Source organism: Patella vulgata, chromosome 8, assembly GCF_932274485.2.
Source record: "Patella vulgata chromosome 8, xgPatVulg1.2, whole genome shotgun sequence".
Taxonomy (NCBI): Eukaryota; Metazoa; Mollusca; class Gastropoda; family Patellidae; genus Patella; species Patella vulgata.
This window is the reverse complement of record NC_065886.2, coordinates 14,705,229-14,723,370: the sequence shown is the minus strand read 5'-3', so window position 1 is coordinate 14,723,370 and position 18,142 is coordinate 14,705,229. Positions and strand designations below refer to the sequence as shown.

Below are 18,142 nucleotides of genomic sequence, written 5' to 3'. Positions count from 1 at the left end.
CAAAGGTAACTTCCTGGATTATGGCCCCTGATTGTTCTAAAAATTGCATTTTTAGCTTGCGGATTCTCTAGAGGTCACAATTTTTATTCCTATTGTAAAAAACGTTTAAATATATCACCATTCCACCATAATGAAGGTTGAATTCGAATTTTGAGAAAATTGAAATGAAACTATCCAACAAAATGGCCTCTCTTTGTACGCAAATTGTGTAAAAGTATGTAATACGAAGGTTGTGGACCCTCTAGAGGTCACAATTTTTACCTGATTTTGATGAAACTTAAAACATATTTTAATATCTCAAAGATCTCAGTTCTGTGTGATATTTGTCCATTTCAGACCATAACTTTCTGAATTATTGCCTCCCTGATTGTACAAAAAATCTCATTTGTTTTTAGCTAGTTCTCTATCCATCTCGTGCAGAATGTGGGCATATCATGCCTGGCAGCCACTGGTTAAGTTTTAAAATTGAAATTATTTTTAGTCGTGATATTGAAAATTTTGGGGTTTTAGAATTGAAGTTTAACATTTTTGCTTTTGAAATCGAAAATTTCTGCTTTTTTAGTTTAAAATTTTTACCATTTGATTTTACCATTTTTACTTTTAATATTTAAATATTTTAAACTGAACACAGTTTGAATATTATTTGATTATGCTGTTTATTTTACAGTGTGATAAAGAAATAGAGAAATTGAAGCAGATGATAGTTAATCATGAGAATAGTTATTCCAGTGTACATCATGATGTCTATAAAGTATCAGATCAGTTAAAGACAGACAGTAATTCGGTACTTACTACATTAAAAAAATCTGAAGTAATGAAAACCTCTCTAAATATGGATATCATTACACATTTACAACACAAGGTGAGTATTTTAACTATTTGTGTTGTGTTGCTATCTGAATGGGTTATTGGTTAATGCATTAAATGTTCATGTTATATATCATCACAATATATTCCTGACCAATAATTTTGTATGAAATCTTGTAAAATTAAAATAAAACATTTTGTTTTAATAAAGGGGAGTGTGGTTTATATACCTGGATGGAAACAGAAAGCCATGTTATATCCAACTTGGTTTGAGACTTGTCTTAATGCATTAAAAAACCCTGGAGATAAAGTTGGTTCACAAGCTACTTGTGTTGAGCAGGAAACCTTGGCTTGGACACAAAAACAACTGTTGAAACTTATTCCCTCACAGGTAAATTATTGTCATTAATAACAAAGCTATCATTGTGCTAAATCAGATGCCGATTTTACTAGTGAAAGGTATTACATGTATTGAACACTATTTTTACATCCATTCATTTGAAATATTAATTTTGGACCATTCTGTGGACACTTTTAAATTTCTATATCAATACATTTTGCCTTATTTTGGTTGTTTTTAAATATTTTAAGTTAATTTCATTGACTTAATAATATTGAATATTTCATAGATTCCATTAGTTTTTATGGATAACAAAAAACAAAAAATCTATTTAGATAGATTTAAAAATTTATTTGAATCTGAACATTTGTTTAAACATTAGAAATGGATACATTGTATAAACAGAATTATCTTTATAGGCCATACTAATCAGATTTTTAATTATTTGGGGTCTTGATCAATAAATGAACCATCCCAATTTTATAACTTAGATATTTTGAACTAAAAGCTTTTGAGAATAACAACTAAGTACTTTTTGTTTTTAAATTAGGTTTTTTTTCCTGAAGAAATGGCCGACAAAATTTTTAATAGTTGTTTCTAGAGGACAGAAATTCAAATTTTTCCGTAGATTAGCAGAGAAATGTTCATTTTTTTTATAAATATTGATGAATATTTCACATAAAAGCAATTTATAATTAACTTCTACTTTTATTTAACCAAATTATTTTTGCATACTTGTTAGTTAGGATAATATGCTATTCTCTGAGTTCACGAATACAGTGTTAAATGTGAATCGTCTTGTATGTGTTATATTTATATATATTTATATGCATACTAGATTTGTGATATTGTTTTTAAATATTTTATACGCCCACATTTTTATGTGGACGTATATTGTCGTCGCCCCTGTCCGTCCGGGACACTCTACAAGTCACAATTCTTATCCGATTTTGACGAAACTTGAAATATAGGTTTATAACCCAAAGATCTCGGTTCCTTTCGATATTCGCGCATATCGGACCATAACTTCCTGAATTATGGCCCCTGATTGTACGAAAAATCACGTTTTTAGCTTGTTGACCCTATAGAAGTCATAATTTTTATCGGATTTAAACAAATATATTATTATATCACCGTTACACCCTAAGGACAAATGAGTTTGAATTTCGTGAAAATCGGCCCAAAATTGACAGACTAAATGGCCGCCGTTCGTTCTCAACTATCGTAAAAATATGGTATATCAAGGTTGTGGACCCTATAGAGGTCACACTTTTTATCTGATTTTGTTGAAACTTGAAATGTAAGTTTATAACACAAAGATCTCATTTCCTTTCGATATTCGCGCATATCGAATTGTAATTTCCTGAATTATGGCCCTTGATTGTAGGAAAAATCACTTTCTTGTTAGCTTGTTCTCTCCATCTCTCGAAAATGTGGGCGTATCCTGCCTGGCAGCCGCTGGTTTTATTATTTGTGATATTTGTTTTTATTTATGTGTACAAATATGTTTTTGTGGTTTAATTTAGCCTGTTTCAGATATTTCACCATATGTTTGGAGCAATATAACCCTGTTGGAGCTGATGTGCCATAAAACTCCATTTCTTTCATTCTTTGTATGTTTTATATGTTGTTTCAGAATGATTCGTTAGAAGAAATGCTGCCTTATTTAGGAATCATAAAAATTCCTTGTTTGCGTATCAAAAATACAGATGAACATTTTTTATACACTCTACCTCAATATATCATGACAGATAATAATAAAATTGTAAGTTATGTTTTTCTATTATATACTTTAAAAAGGTGGGGCAAATGGTCTTATGTGTGTGCTTTAGATCATAAGGTCTGTCATTGAGTCAATGGTGTGGTTTCAAACCCACACTTGTACATAGCAGGGAGTAGGGTCGTCTGTCCAACCATGTGGGTGTCCTCCCACTGCTAAAGACCCCTACGTGCAAGCGAATTATTGAAATAAATTGACATTAAAGTCCATTCTCTCTATAAAAAAGAGTACTTATACTTATAAATTTACTAATAAATAACTATTTCATATATTTCAGGCCAAGTTTGTATCTGCTAAAGAGAATATGAAGGATATGTTTATAGTTGAAAGGACATATACATTAAACTATCCAATCACATCAAATATATTTATACATATTATAAACAGAGCCAGTAATTACAGTCGTATACTCATTTTAAACCAATCAACAGCTGTCTTTCAAAATGGTGCTGTACAAACCATCATTGAAGCCAATGAGGGTAAGATATTTAAACTGTCTATTAAAATGTTCCCTATTTAAATGTTGGATAGGTTTCAGAACTGGATAAATTTGACATATTTGAACATTTTTGTATTCCAAAATTCCCAGATTTTCTATGATCCATGTGTATCGTAAGGCCTGTTATTTATCATATGGCCTGTTATGTATGGAATTCAAGGGTTTGATGTAGGAATTTGAATGTTTTGTTGACACATGAATTTTAATTGTGGTCTGAGACCACTTGTTTAAATAACAATAAGAGTTATGCCCCTTTATTTTTGTAAAAATTTCTGACAAGAAACATTTTGAAATCCCAACACTGGTGCCTCTCCCTAATTTTTTAGGTAGAAACTATTTTAGTGTAACTTCTTTGATAGGCATTCAGGATTCGAACATATTAATACAAGGTACAATTTTATGTGTACCGGTACACAATTAGTGAGTATATTAGTATGCAACGTTTCAACAAGAACACTCTTATCTTTACCAAGCTAATTATCCTCGTCGAAACATTACATAGTAATAAATGCATTCTTCCTTATATTATTTCAGTGTAATATTGTGTAAAATTGGGAATACCTAATAAACACGAATTTAAAGGAGCTAAATCGCTAATATTTTGGGCCTAGAAATTAGCACAAATGGGTCGCAACACATATAATAATGTAATATGAATTGATATAAACTGTTTTACATTTAATCGTTTCCGTTTTACTGTGAATTGTCACCAGTTATGTTCGACGAAATACGCCAGAAGTCTCAACTGAAAGACAGTTTCTAGCGTCTGGTTATTCCAGTCAACACCGATAGTATATATTGCACATGCTCTCCAAATAAGAATATGGCATCACCGTTTGACATGACTTGTGGAATATGTCTAGCCTCATTCTTTGAGCACCTTGTTACAAATGGCGCTGAAACGCATTATGGTACACGATTCGTGTACCAATGGTAAAATGTTCATTTTGTCTTAAATATTGGATATCAGAAGTCCATCTTTTCCAGGTAAGACCACAACACCAATGCTGATTTAAATTGCAAAAAAATTTGTGTTTTCAATGTCGAAGATTTTGGATGATATTGAGTTACGGACTTAGCTACTTTAACAATGCATCATGACTCTAATGTCTGAAGTAAAATTAAATATTATTAATAGTACTTATTATTATTTTACAGAGAATATCAAGTTAGAATCGAGATGTTATTGTCCAGTAACAGGATTAAATGAAGCAGCGATACCAGATGTACAGGAATACACAGCTAATATATTCTATCTCTTCTCCGATTATATCGATGGTATTATGAATGATTTACAGATATCACCAAACGTTAAAGATAATATACCTCCCACTTTAGGTACGATATTATAAGATTTTTTGGGGCAGGGGGTTGGTGGCCGAGTGGTTAATGTGTGCGTATTGGATCATAAGGTCTATCATTGAGTCAAGTCACATGGTTTTGATTACCCGCTTGTATGTGACAAGGAGTCGGGTTGCCAGTCCAACATCGATGTGTTTTCTTGGGTTTCTCCAGTTACCTCCCACTTCTAAAGGCCCATACATGCAGTCGAATTATTGAAATAGAATTGAACCATTGCTATTCCCAAAATGACCTAGTTTGTGTTGAGTGGGTGGTAAACCCTATTTCTTTCTCTAAGATTTTTGCAATCAAATATAGATCATCCCTTGATGAACTAACTGAATCATGGCTCTCATTTGGGTTGTTTGTGCCAGTTTTGACTGACGGACATGAAACTGAATGACTAGAGAATTTGCCTGTCAATCATTTAACATACCCAAAAATTTAACCTCCAGACATAGTACATGTAAATACAGTTTTTATGTCTAAAAACACTGAAAAATTTGATCATTTTTGTTGAAAAAAAATATTATGCTTATCGGAAGCAAACATTTCCAAAAAGCTCTATCACTGCTTGTTGAATTTAGTAAAGTCTAATAGTTTATAAGTTTAAAAACCTTGGCTCTGTTTCTCGAAATTTTAACTAATTATAAAATCCAAATTTTAGTAGATACTTCAATTTTGATTGGCTAAGCACTAAAATCAATCTAATATTATCCAATCAAATTACTAAAATTTGAATTTTATCTTAGTTAAAATTTTGTGAAACAGGCCCCAGATGTTTTGACTATATTGACTAAATCTGATTTTTACAATTTATTTCATTGTTTTTCAGTAAACACATCAATAGGGTGTCAACATGATTGGGATAATCGAGGTAGTAGTAAAGTCAGGACCAGCATTTGTACATTGTGTAATCAATGCTGTGATAAAGGTCGAGCATGTCCGTGGTCAGGAATAGTTGGAGACACACCATCCCTGTGTAACTGTCAGACCAATATATATGGTTGTCAGGATTGCGGAATCTGTAAAACTTGTGCCAATGATTTATGGGTAAGTAACTGGAAATTATTATAAGCTTTCCCATTCTGGAAGAGCAGGTCCTTGTACGTTGACTCCCACACAAAGGCCGGTGTAACCCCTATTATTTGTTTTCCCACACAGGTCCAGGTGTACCATCTAATAGGTTGTCTCTCTTGTAGGACCTCCTGCAACCACTAATAGTTCCACTCTTGTTCAGGGTTCCAGTGCCACCCCCTAGTATCTTGATTCCCAATCAGGGCCACCTAATATCTTGTCTCCCTTCCATGTAACCCCTAATAAATTTTCTCCTTTCCAGAACCACCATACACAAATTTATTTCACTCTTGTTAACTCCTAATTGCTTGACTTTCATCCAGGAACTTAGTGCAACCCCTAATTGCTTGACTCCTTTCTGGGGCCGTTTTGTAATCCACCAATAATACTTGAGTATAATTTATTGTTTATGTATTGTTTATTTATCAAAAATAAAATTGTAAAAATGTTAAAGAAACAAACCACATTATTTCCTTTTTTGCAGACATTGAAATCTGTTTTACGGCCATGTTGTGATGTCACTGTATATGGATCAAAAGACAAGGGACATAACTCTGTCTTTCCTTTAAATGGTCAGACATATAATGAGTTTACATGTGTTGCTCTGACCAGTAATGTACCTGTTTGTCTTAAACTGTAAGTAATGAAGTAGTCCTAGATTAAACAGTTTATCCTGTGGCACAGTGGCTCAGTGTGTATGGCTCTTGCTTACTCACTAGATAGTTTTGGGTTCAATCCCGGTGTTTGTCAGAGAGGGGTTGCATGTATCATAAGGTCTGTCATTGAGTCAGTTGGTGTGGTTTCGATTCACTGGATGTACGTGAGAAGGTGTAGGCTTGCCTTCCAACCTCGTTGGTTTTCTCCGGGTCCTCCGGTTTCCTCCTACTGCTAAGGATGCACAAGCGAATTATTGAAATAAAATTGAACCATATGTTAGTCCCGAAATGACCCGATTTGTATCGAGTGGACGTTAAACCCAATTTCTCTCTCTCTCTCGGTGTTGGTCGAGAAAACTTCAGCCAAGCTTCTCACATGTCAACAGTGCAGAACAGGGGGTGGCAAGGAAAAGACGTTGACCATTCTGATGGGACAGAAAAACGAGATCCACCTGTTTACTTGGTGGCATAAACAATAATAAACCCCTGACAAGCACAGTTTCCCTCGTAGCAAAGTGCATGGCATATATCCGTCTTTGTTAGGAGAGCAGTAAGATGTTAAACTCCATTTTTTTTCATTTCAAGTTACACTCTATTTTCTGACTTGTACAAAACCCAACAAATCTTCTGAGGTTACAGATAAGAAATTGACAACCTATTACATCGACTGCAATAATGTTTCAAATTTATGGTTAAAGAGAAGAGCTGGCTGTTCCAAAATGAATATATTGAAAATTTCATTCAAATTACTTTATTCTGAGTGGATAATGAAAAATTAATATATTGAAAATTTCATTCAAATAACTTTATTCTGAGCGAAGATATTAGCCTAGATTTGTGCACTTATTGTAACCACCTTACTGGTTGTTTGAGTCTTAAACTGGTTTCACCATTTTTAAATTAATTGATTAAATGGTCGAACCGTTCTAATCTACTTAAAATGGGGCCTATCCGATGGCATCGAGAGTTGATTATGAACTTGTCATGTTAATAAATGTCTAATAGTTTATATAATATTGAAGAAAGACCTGCAATAGGCAGATTTAGCTCTTCAAATTGCCTGTTTAATAAATATTTAAATAATATTTGAAGCTAGAAAAAAGACCTGTAAAAGACAGATTTAATTCTTACATAATGCATCTTTAACCGTTAATGGCTTGTTTTTAGGTTCGGTGATACATCAGAACAAGTTGTACAGGTTTATCCAGGACCTGCTGTGGAGATTGAAAATCAGCAAGATCTGGAGAAGTATAATCAAAATGCTGATAATTTTAAATCTTTGATGTTTGACCCTGGTGATGAGTTAAATATCACACTTCATGCGGTTCAGGTATGTTTACAGACAGGTTCCTCCATCTTCATTAGCCCAGCAGGTACAGAAAAGTTAAACCCCATTTCATTTCACACAAACTGAAAAACATTTCAATTTAAAAAATAATTTAAAAAAATGTATTTATGTACCTTTATTAATTTTTTCTGGTTTTAATCTTTAATCTGATGCTATATTTTTTCCATTTTACTTTCAATTTATAGCCTCAGTTTGAGTCAGTAATCTGTATAAAAGTTTCTGAATGTTGATTGAGATAAGACATTATGTAAAGTGAAATGAAATGAAATTGGTTTTAACATCCTACTGCTCTTATCCGACTGGACTAATACAGTGTGCTATGAGTTAAATTTTGCCCAGTGAACAGAAATCATACAATTTTCAAATACTGTTGGCGAGTAGAAATTATTTAATTAAGTTTTTTAAGTGCTAGAATGATTCCTATGATTGAATAGTAGTTATTTGACAACCTATGAAATAAAAGATATAGAAATAATTATGTTTTGACATTCTTAGGAAATATATAATTATCGCTTTAGCACCAACTAAAAATGTCTGACGAACAAAATCTGTGGGTAAACAAAATACCTTTACGAAGTGAAATCCCTGTTAAGGTCATCAAAGATATGGAAAAAAATCACACAGAAATTAAAAAGTATTTGTAATGTTATCAAATTTGTTCTTTGTTTACTTGTAGCAATTACCAGGTTCAGTGGAGCTAGAAACAGAAACCAAATCTCTTGAAATTAAACCAGTTTATTGGAGTATCATAAATAGAGAAGTTCGAATATGTCATGAGACTGGTATACTATGGTAAATTGTTTTTTTTATTCTGGGTTTTCCTTCCACTGCTAAAAACACTGAAGCACAAGCAGACTATTTGAATAAAATTGTTCCATATGTTAGTCCCAAAATGACCTGGTTTGTGTGTCCCCCCTCTCTCTCTCTCTCTCTCTCTCTCTCTCTCTCTCTCTTTCTCTCTCTCCTATTCTCTCTTAATTTGTTTAATATCTACCTGGGAATCATAGTAAAGTCGGGGAGATATGGGGATTTACATGTTGAGTTGTATAGTTTTTTGTGCTGATTGAATTTAAAGACTATCAACAATATCTCGTCTAGAAAAGCAATTGGATCTTGAACTTTTATCATGTTTTTGCTGTTAGCCATCATTTCAAGTGCTGGTAGCATGACACTTACTGAGCACTTATTTGAATGACGATGTTTCCAGAAATTCAGGAGAATGTTTTTAAAATTATAGGCGAAAAAGCTGTCTTACTTGTGAGTGGTACATGAGAATTCAAGAATTAACAAATGCAGTTTATTTCATGAAGAATTTTTTTATATATCATTTCAGTTATGAAACTAAATCCAGTTCTGTTCCAGTTGGTCAGTTTGTGGGACCAAAGGCTTTGACTCCAGACTGCAACAGATTTTCATTTAGTAAGCCCAGTTTTAAAGTATTCATGACTAATTCAGTCTGAAGTATGTCACCATATAGCTGGTGTATTTTCTTAAATAGGTCTGTCTTAAGCGGGAGACACATTAGCCGAATCATTTGTCCGAATCAATCATCGCCGAATTGCAGCCGATTTCATACGGCCGATTGATTGGAACACGTGGTGAATTCCTAGCACACAGACAGTCCATTATTCTGTAATAATGAATTGATTGTTGATCTGAAATCATACATCAATCGTATTTGTATGCAGCAGCAAACAATTTCTTGTGGAACATGCTATCCTTAAAGTATACTGGTTTATATCCTGATAAGCACATTGTAATGTAGCCGTTAAAAGAAATGTAATGGATTTTAACGTCCCACTGTTCTGCTGCTACTGGGCTAATGAAGACAGGTATACGCCATCAAGTGTGCTATGAAGGAAATTTGACCTGGACAGTGGTGCTATGACCTATTCTTATATAAAAATCCAACTTCAAGGGGTCTTTTATGTGTGTGCCAATGTGTACACAGGACCTTGGTTTTTCGTCCCATCTGAATGACTATACATTGTCCCTTGCCAGGCCCTCTGTCTTGCACCACTGACTTAAGGGAGGAACCTTGCCAGAAGATCTTGATGAACTTTCCAGGCCAACGCAGGGATCGAACACAGGATCTCCAACTTAACAAGCCAACGTCTTACACACTGAGTTGTCTTATACAATGAAATGTAGCCATTGTTGTCTTGTATAATAGTATTTTAGATCATTTACTGAAATTTCCTAAATAAGTTTTGTGTTTTCAGAGGTTATAAATGAAGGTGTTAGTCGATATATAGCCATTGGTTTAGTACATCAGAAATATCGAGCTAATCGACAACCTGGCTGGGATTCCAGTTCCTGTGGTTACCATGCCGATGATGGAGGGTAAGTAATGTCTAATCACTTCATTTGATACATAAATATAGATAAGTTTTGTTTCTATACATGAGGGGGGAATGGGGGGTGGGGGTTTCTAATGCATGCCCTTTATATCATAAGGTCTGTCATTTTGTCAAGTGTCATGATTTTGATCCCAAACTTGTAGGTTTTCTTCATTTCCCACCCACTGCTAAAGACTCCAACACACAGGGAAATTGTTGAAATAAAATTTACCATTTTAGTCCCAAAATAACCTAGTGTGTGTTGAATAGATGTTAAACCCAATTTCTATCTCTATCTGTCTGTCATTTTTGTTTTCGGTGCAGAACAGTAGGACGTTCAACCCCACTTCATTTCATTTTCATTTTCTTTATTTCAGTGTATTTATAGGAAATGGTTCACCTAATTCTCGTTTAAAAAAATACCACAAAGGTGATATTGTTGCTTGTGAATTCGATTTTGATATTACACAATATAAATTCTATTTGAATGATGAATTGGTAAGTTTCTGATCAATATCAACACAGAATATTTTGAAGTTAGATAATTGTTGGTTTTCTAAAAATACTTTGCATGTTTACACATTAAAGCCACACATGGTCTTTTGAGGGATTTAAAACCCCATGCAAACTACATGCGCTTTACTTTATAATGTCAAGTGGCGTGGTTTGATCCCACACCTAAGGAGTTGAGTCGCACAACAAGACCTTGAGGATTTTCTCTGGATCCTCCTGTTTACTTCCACTGCTAAGGACCCCTAAACACTAACAAATTGTTGAAATAAAACTGTACCATATAAACTCCCAAAATGACCTAGTTTGTGTTGTGTGGACATTAAACCCCATTTCTCTCTCTGTATTTGACCAACTAGTACAACTGAATAAAGGATTCTGTTTTTACACACCCACATTTTATGGTAACGGTTACTGACAGTATCGATATGTATTCACTAGAGCTTGAACTGACAGTATCAATATATATTCACTTGAACTGACAGTATCAATATGTATTCAATAGAACTTGAACTGACAGTATCAATATGTGTTCAATAGAACTTGAACTGACAGTATCAATATGTGTTCAATAGAACTTGAACTGACTGTATCAATATGTATTCAATAGAACTTGCATTGACTGTATCAATATGTATTCACTAGAACTTGAATTGACAGTATCAATATGTATTCAATAGAACATGAATCGTATCTTTTACATACTTTGACATGTATTTGATGTGTGAAATATTCTACTATTACTGTTATATTACAGGTTGTCAATGTATTGATTGTATTGTTTTGTTGTTTATTGACCTATTTCCATATATCTGAATAAAATATTGTTGAAGAAAAAATAAATATTACAGGTTTACACAAGTAAAAATTGTCGAATACCTCCTGGTGGTTTTTACCCAGCTGTTGGGTTTCATTCTCGCGAAGAATCTGTTCAACTACTAGAAAAGGAGCCATGGGAACTACCTGCTGATGAAATAGGGGTAAGTTTTTAAATTTTAAATAAATAATGTAAAAAAATTTACTTACACTCACCCCTTGCCCCCCTACCCTACTTCCTGTCATCCCCCTCCCCTACTTCCCTACTTCCCTACTTCCGGTCACCCCCACATCAATCAGTCCTAGAAATAACTCATATATTAATCTTTTAGTGGCATTTAGTTACCGGATAGAACAATAAACTATAACACAGAATGCTAATATTTTTGGACAATGTTTTGATGAGAATTCTCTCAGTGTTATCAATGGAATAAATTAAGAGATTACTCCTTGAAACCTCTCCCAATACATTAGTAGCTGTTTTCCATATTACTGGTACCAAATACATTAGTAGCTGTTTCCCGTATTTATTACTCATATACTATTCATATACTATTTATTACCCATATACTATTCAAAAAAAGTAGGGGATATTTAATTTTTAAGTGTTATTAAAGTCACCTAATGAAACTGACGAAGAAACAAATGACAAAATGAAATGAAGTTCACATTCATCGATTTATTCCAAATGATCGTTAGACTAAGTAAGGCACAGACTGGCCATTATAAGGGTAAAATGATACCCGGGGTCAAACAGCAAAGTTACCACAGCATCACAACCAAGTCAGTAACGGGTAAATCCTCCTCTGTTTGCCAAACAAGCATTGATCCGACGTGGCATACTCCTAATGGACGTCTAAGGTCATTTTGGTCCAGATTGTCCCATTCCTGTTGCAACGCAGCAGCAAGTTCTTGGACATTGGCAGGACGTTGTTGACGTTGACGTAACCTCTGTCCAGACATGCTCGATGGGGGAGAGGTCGGGACTCAGTGCTGGCCAAGGTAATGTGGTGATGTTCTGTTGTTGGAGGTAACCTGTAACGATCCTGGCCCTGTGACATCTTGCGTTGTCATCCTGGAAGATGAAACGGCGGCCATGACGTCGTGCGAACGGCACAACATGGACTGCCAAGATGTTGTCCCGGTAGTACTGGCCTGTAACACGCCCTGCAACAACATGTAAAGCCGTTCTTCCAGCAACAGTGATGCCTCCCCACACCATAACAGAACCACCCCCAAATCGATCATGTCTGATGACGTTAACGTCTTGGAAGCGCTCGTTTCGACGACGCCACACCCTCCTACGTCTGTCCAAAAAATCAACAGTGAACCTTGACCCATCTGAAAACATCACATTGCTCCAGCGTCGATTATCCCAGTGTTGACGATCCCTACACCAACGACGTCTTGCCTGAATGTGATGATCTCTCAAACAAGGGATCACGCGAGGACGTCGGGCGCGAAGGTGACCCCTATGCAGTCGATTCCGAATCGTCTGGCCACTCACTCTCACACCAGTGTCTGTTTGAAGACGAGCGCTGATCTGATTTGCTGTGATGACACGATTTCTCAAGGCCAAGGTACGGATAAATCGATCCTGGGCTTGGTCTGTCCTGTACAGATTGTGTATCACGGTATCTGGACCATAGCCTGCTTATGACAGACTGAGAAACATTCATCGTCTGCGCCACAACTGCCTGTGTTGTGCCGATCTGTAGCATGCCAAGGGCACGTAACCTTTCATTTTGGGTAAGCCGACGCATATCAAAATTTGTTTTCTGGTCACTAAAACAATTAAACGGATGTTTCCACCCTGGAATTCAATGCCACAGTGACTGTAACATTCAAAGTCAGAGTCGTGCAAATCTTGGGTTGGACCCCCATGATGATCCCAAGCATCACCTGCATTCCATGCGGTAGCTATTGGTGCGTTTGGGCGTCACATGTAACTGGAAATGTTTCTTCTGTTAGGTTCTATAGTGACTTTTTTCGTAGTCATTTGCATATTTTAGTATTATGCCCCCAAAATCAAATATCCCCTACTTTTTTTTAATTGTATATTACTGGTACCAAATACATCAGTGGCTATTTTCCATATTTATTACTCATATTTGATTTGATTTGATTTTTTTCTGAACTGTTTACAGAGTTTACCAGTGCCGTTATCTTTTGATACATATAAATATGGCAACTTGTGGATCAGGTAAGATTATACCCATTTTAGAAATGTTCTAGAATATAAAATCTGAGAGTTTTAATTGTCTTGGAATTCAGAAGCATAGTCACTAGCCAAATTGTTTTTTGTCCCCCGCCTTTCGAAGAAAGCAGGGGACTATTAAAATGGGTTCGTCCGTCTGTCTGTCCGTCTGTCTGTCCGTCCGTCCGTCCGTCCGTCTGTCCGTCCGTCCGTCCGTCTGTCTGTCCGTCTGTCTGTCCGTCACACTTTTTGGGACACAATAACTCTCTTCCTAATTGAGCTAGAATGTTCAAACTTGGTGTATGTGTTTATTAGGTCAATGCCTTGATGGAGTTCGAAGATGAGCATTTTCCGCTTAGGGTAAGCAGAGATAAGCAATTTGATTGGTTGATGCTTTGGGACACGATAACTCTCTTCCTAATTGGGCTAGAATGTTCAAACTTGGTGTATGTGTTGATTAGGTCAATGCCTTGATGGAGTTCGAAAATGAGCATTTTCCGCTTAGGGTAAGCAGAGATAAGCAATTTGATTGGTTGATGCTTTGGGACACGATAACTTTTAATTGAGCTAGAATGTTCAAACTTGGTGTATGTGTTTATTAGGTCAATGCCTTGTTACATCAATACCTTGACTAAGTTCGATAATGAACATTTTCTGCTGAACGTAAGCAGAGTGACAAGCAATTTGATTGGTTGAGACTTTGGAACACAATAACTCTCCTTCTAACTGAGGTAGAATGTTCAAACTTGGCATAGGCGTTCATTAGGTGAATGCAATGATGGAGTTCAATGATGAACATTGTCTGCTTAGGTTAAGCAGAGATAAGCAATCTGATTGGTTGATGCTTTGGGGCAGGATAACTTTGGTTATAATGAAGTGAGAGCGATGAAACTCTTAAGTTTGATGGTGAGAATTTTCTGTTTAGTCTAAGGCGCGATAAACAATTTAATTGATTGGTCAAGACATAACAACTCTGCTTTTAATTGAAGTAGAATGTTTAAACTTGATGTAGATGTTCATTAGGTGATTGTCTTGACTGAGTTCAATGATTAACATTTCGAGCTAAAGCTAAGCAGAGCTAAGCCATTTCTTTGGTCGATGCTTTGGGACACAATAACTTTGATTCTATCTGATAAAGAGTGATGAAACTTAGTATATAGTTGATATCCTCCGTTTGTTTGCTCGATACTTTTGATAAAAAAAAATGCGATTAATTAATGTGTCATCTATTTATTTTGGCATTTCGGCGGGGGACATCAGCCTCACTGTTGGCTTGTTAAAATACAAATAGTGACATAGAGGCAACCCTAAAATTAGGTATTGTTAGGAATATTGTTGGTGTCCTAGCCAGGGCTCTCATTTCAACCCTATTTGTCAGTTTTGACTGACAGTAAAATTGACATGCCATACAATTAGAATTTCAAGCAATTTAACCTTAAAGATGCATTCCCATGTACAAACAAACTATGCGATTTGATGGTATATTTAAACTTAAAACATATTTATACCAATTTTTGTATCAAAAGTATGCTTCAAATCCCCCTCAAAACATTTTAATGTAATCTCAAGTGTCATATACTCCCTTTACTAAACCAACTTATTCATATTATTAAGGAATAGTGGTCTGAAGCCTTCTTGAGTTCTTTGTGTTAATAGAGTTACTTCCCTTGATTAATAAAAGGCTTTGATCCTAGATGGAATTCTGGGATGGAGTGAAATGGAAGATGGCTGTTTTTAATTAGCTCTTCTGATTGTCATAAACAATCCAGGCCATCTTGTGGCCTATACACCCCAATACCACATGGTGGAGATGCCAAACTCCCATTTCTAGTATGTAGAATATGAAGAACTAGTTTTCAAGTGATATTTTTGAATTGTTACCAAGAATTGACTTGTGATGTGAGGAGCACATGTTTTGAGATTTGGACTCATAATTGTGGAGCACATTCTCCCATTATTCAACAGATTTAGGGAATCTACTTTATTCTGAGGAGTAAACTTTCATCAGAAGTAGACCTAGTGAGGCCTGATTAAACTCCATTTGTGTGAAATTAGTCGTTCAGCAGATATTTGGGAACCTTTATTTTCTGAGGACTACAAATTCACCAGACTTGAAATACTATAGTGAGGCCTAATTATAAACTCTATTATTAATTTGTGTGAAATTAAAATCTAGCCTAAATTGCTTATGTACAGATCCAGAGACATTTCAAATAATCCAAATGAATAAATCCATAAACATGTAGGCCTACACTGTGTTATAAAGGCCTAATGGAAAATCTGTTTTGACATGAGTGCCAATTTTCCCATGTTAAAGTGTGGATGCCTAGAACTCTTAACTACTACTAGCCTAGATCTAATTCATTTATAGTGACATAATTAATGAAGTATAGACTACAGTGTTGTACAGTGACAATCTTGGAATCAAGTTTGCTGTCTTGTGACTGTGTTGTGTAGCCTACAAGTGACATTATTTCAACTCAAGTTTGCTGTCTTGTGAACCTTTACTGAAGCCTGATGTATAAATCAATGACTTTTATCCCTAAAACTTGTAAAAGAGACAATATTTTTTTTCTTAAAACAGAATTGTGAAAGAAGGCTTTAGAAATTTTAATTTTGGCTTATAAGTAAATTCAAATTTACAACTTTCAAATTAATTTGGCAATATTCCAGTCAATTTATAATATAAACGTTTTCTGATACTATATTTGTGTGAATTATGCTGAATGGTTGTGTGAATATGTTATTATTGTTTCATGATCTTAAATATTTAGATAATTTGTTTTGCTAATTGATGTTTTCCATGTTTACAAGATGCATTATTTCTTTCTTTATTGGTTAAACTTGTAGTCATCCTGATTTGCCTTACACAATTATTTTGATAATAGTTGCTCATATAGTGAACGAATTAATCAAGGTCAATCATATTCAATGTTTGGACAAAATTGTAAACATCTTTTAACTATTTTTGATTATTTTGTATACAATTACAATTATGGCTAACCGTCGGAACGAGGTTGTTGAACGCAAGAGACCTCTGTCATTTGATAGATTTGATGGGTCCGTATTAAATAGGGATCTGGCCACTGCCCATTTTTTATCTTTCGAAGATTACCTTGAGTACTCTGATGAGGAGATGAATCCTCAGACAGTTCTTGCTATCAATAAGATGATAAATCTTTTCAAACAGTCTTTAAAAGGAACCGCGAGATTGTGGATAGAGGAGAAAATATTTCGAAGTCGTGAAGATTTACGCACGCAGTTTATTAATAGATTCTCCGAAAATAAGTCTTTATTTGGTTTACACCAAGCCTATTCCTCATTCACTTACGACTCTTCTATCACTCCTGCGGAAAATGTAGAAGGCTTGGAGAAATTAGCTACTCAACTTGGAGTAGGTCGCACCCAACTCAAACATAAATTTGTTTCAATCCTCCCTACAAACTGTCAACAAGTCGTTGCCATGTCAACAAATGACACAACTACTTTGAATGACATCACAACAAAAGTTCAGTGTTTCTTTGATATTAATAACCCTGACAAAACTTCTGGAACCGTAAATCCTAGTAAGGAGGTATCCTTCTATACATCTGACACAGATGATCTTTCTTCATTACGAAAAGAATTAGATGAACTTAAGTTGCATGTAGCATCAGATGATCATGTCAGACACCGATCCAAACATCCAAATTATAGTCATTCGTTTTATGCTCGTGAGCAATCACTTTCACCCAGACGACGCCCTTATTCACCTAGTCCCAAATCGCATACAAACAACCCTGGAGTTCGATCAAGACGTGATTATTCTCGTTCACCTAGTCAGTATAGATCAAGACGTGATTATTCTCGTTCACCTAGTCAACAGCGATATTCCTCGTACACAAATAAGCATTCTAAATATGACAATAATTCTAGCCAGTCAGCTGATAGACCTATATTTTGTGACTACTGCTTGAAACCAAATCATACATGGAGATCATGTTTTCTGCGTCAGAAACAATTTTCTGCTAAAAGACAACAACAGGATTTTCAATAGAGGGAATTTATTCTACTGCTCGGAATGAATTCCCTAAATCTAATCAAACCAAACCTATTCATTCTACTTCAGGAAAACAGAATCTTTCTAGTTCTGTTTCTATTCAACTTTCAAAACGAAATTATTGCAAAGGAGAATTTTTAGATGGTCATTCAGCTTTATTATTAATTGATAGTGGTGCATCAAGGTCGATCATTTCGTCTTTACTTCTTCAATCTTCACCCTATTTAAGTGGTTTGCCTGTTCATTTGTTGTCAAATCCGCTTAGCTTTAGACTTGGTAATGGCAATCTACTATTGTGTAAATATTCTATTAAGTTTGATGTGCTTATTCAAAATGTAAAGTTTACCATTCAAGCTTTTATTGCTGCCGATTTAATCGGAATTGATATCATCA

The 18,142-nt window shown here is 35.0% G+C and overlaps 2 long non-coding RNA genes across 2 annotated transcripts; both read left to right on the top strand.

Moving 5' to 3' along the window:
- Positions 1-765: 765 nt before the first annotated feature.
- Positions 766-2,896, top strand: LOC126830121 (uncharacterized). Its single transcript, XR_007683723.2, has 3 exons — positions 766-862; positions 1,019-1,198; positions 2,784-2,896. It is a non-coding gene; the product is annotated as an uncharacterized LOC126830121 (long non-coding RNA).
- Positions 2,897-5,639: 2,743 nt separating this feature from the next.
- On the top strand, positions 5,640-8,643 carry LOC126830122 (uncharacterized). The gene is made up of 4 exons (XR_007683724.2): positions 5,640-5,820; positions 6,329-6,480; positions 7,668-7,830; positions 8,525-8,643. It is a non-coding gene; the product is annotated as an uncharacterized LOC126830122 (long non-coding RNA).
- Positions 8,644-18,142: the final 9,499 nt, after the last annotated feature.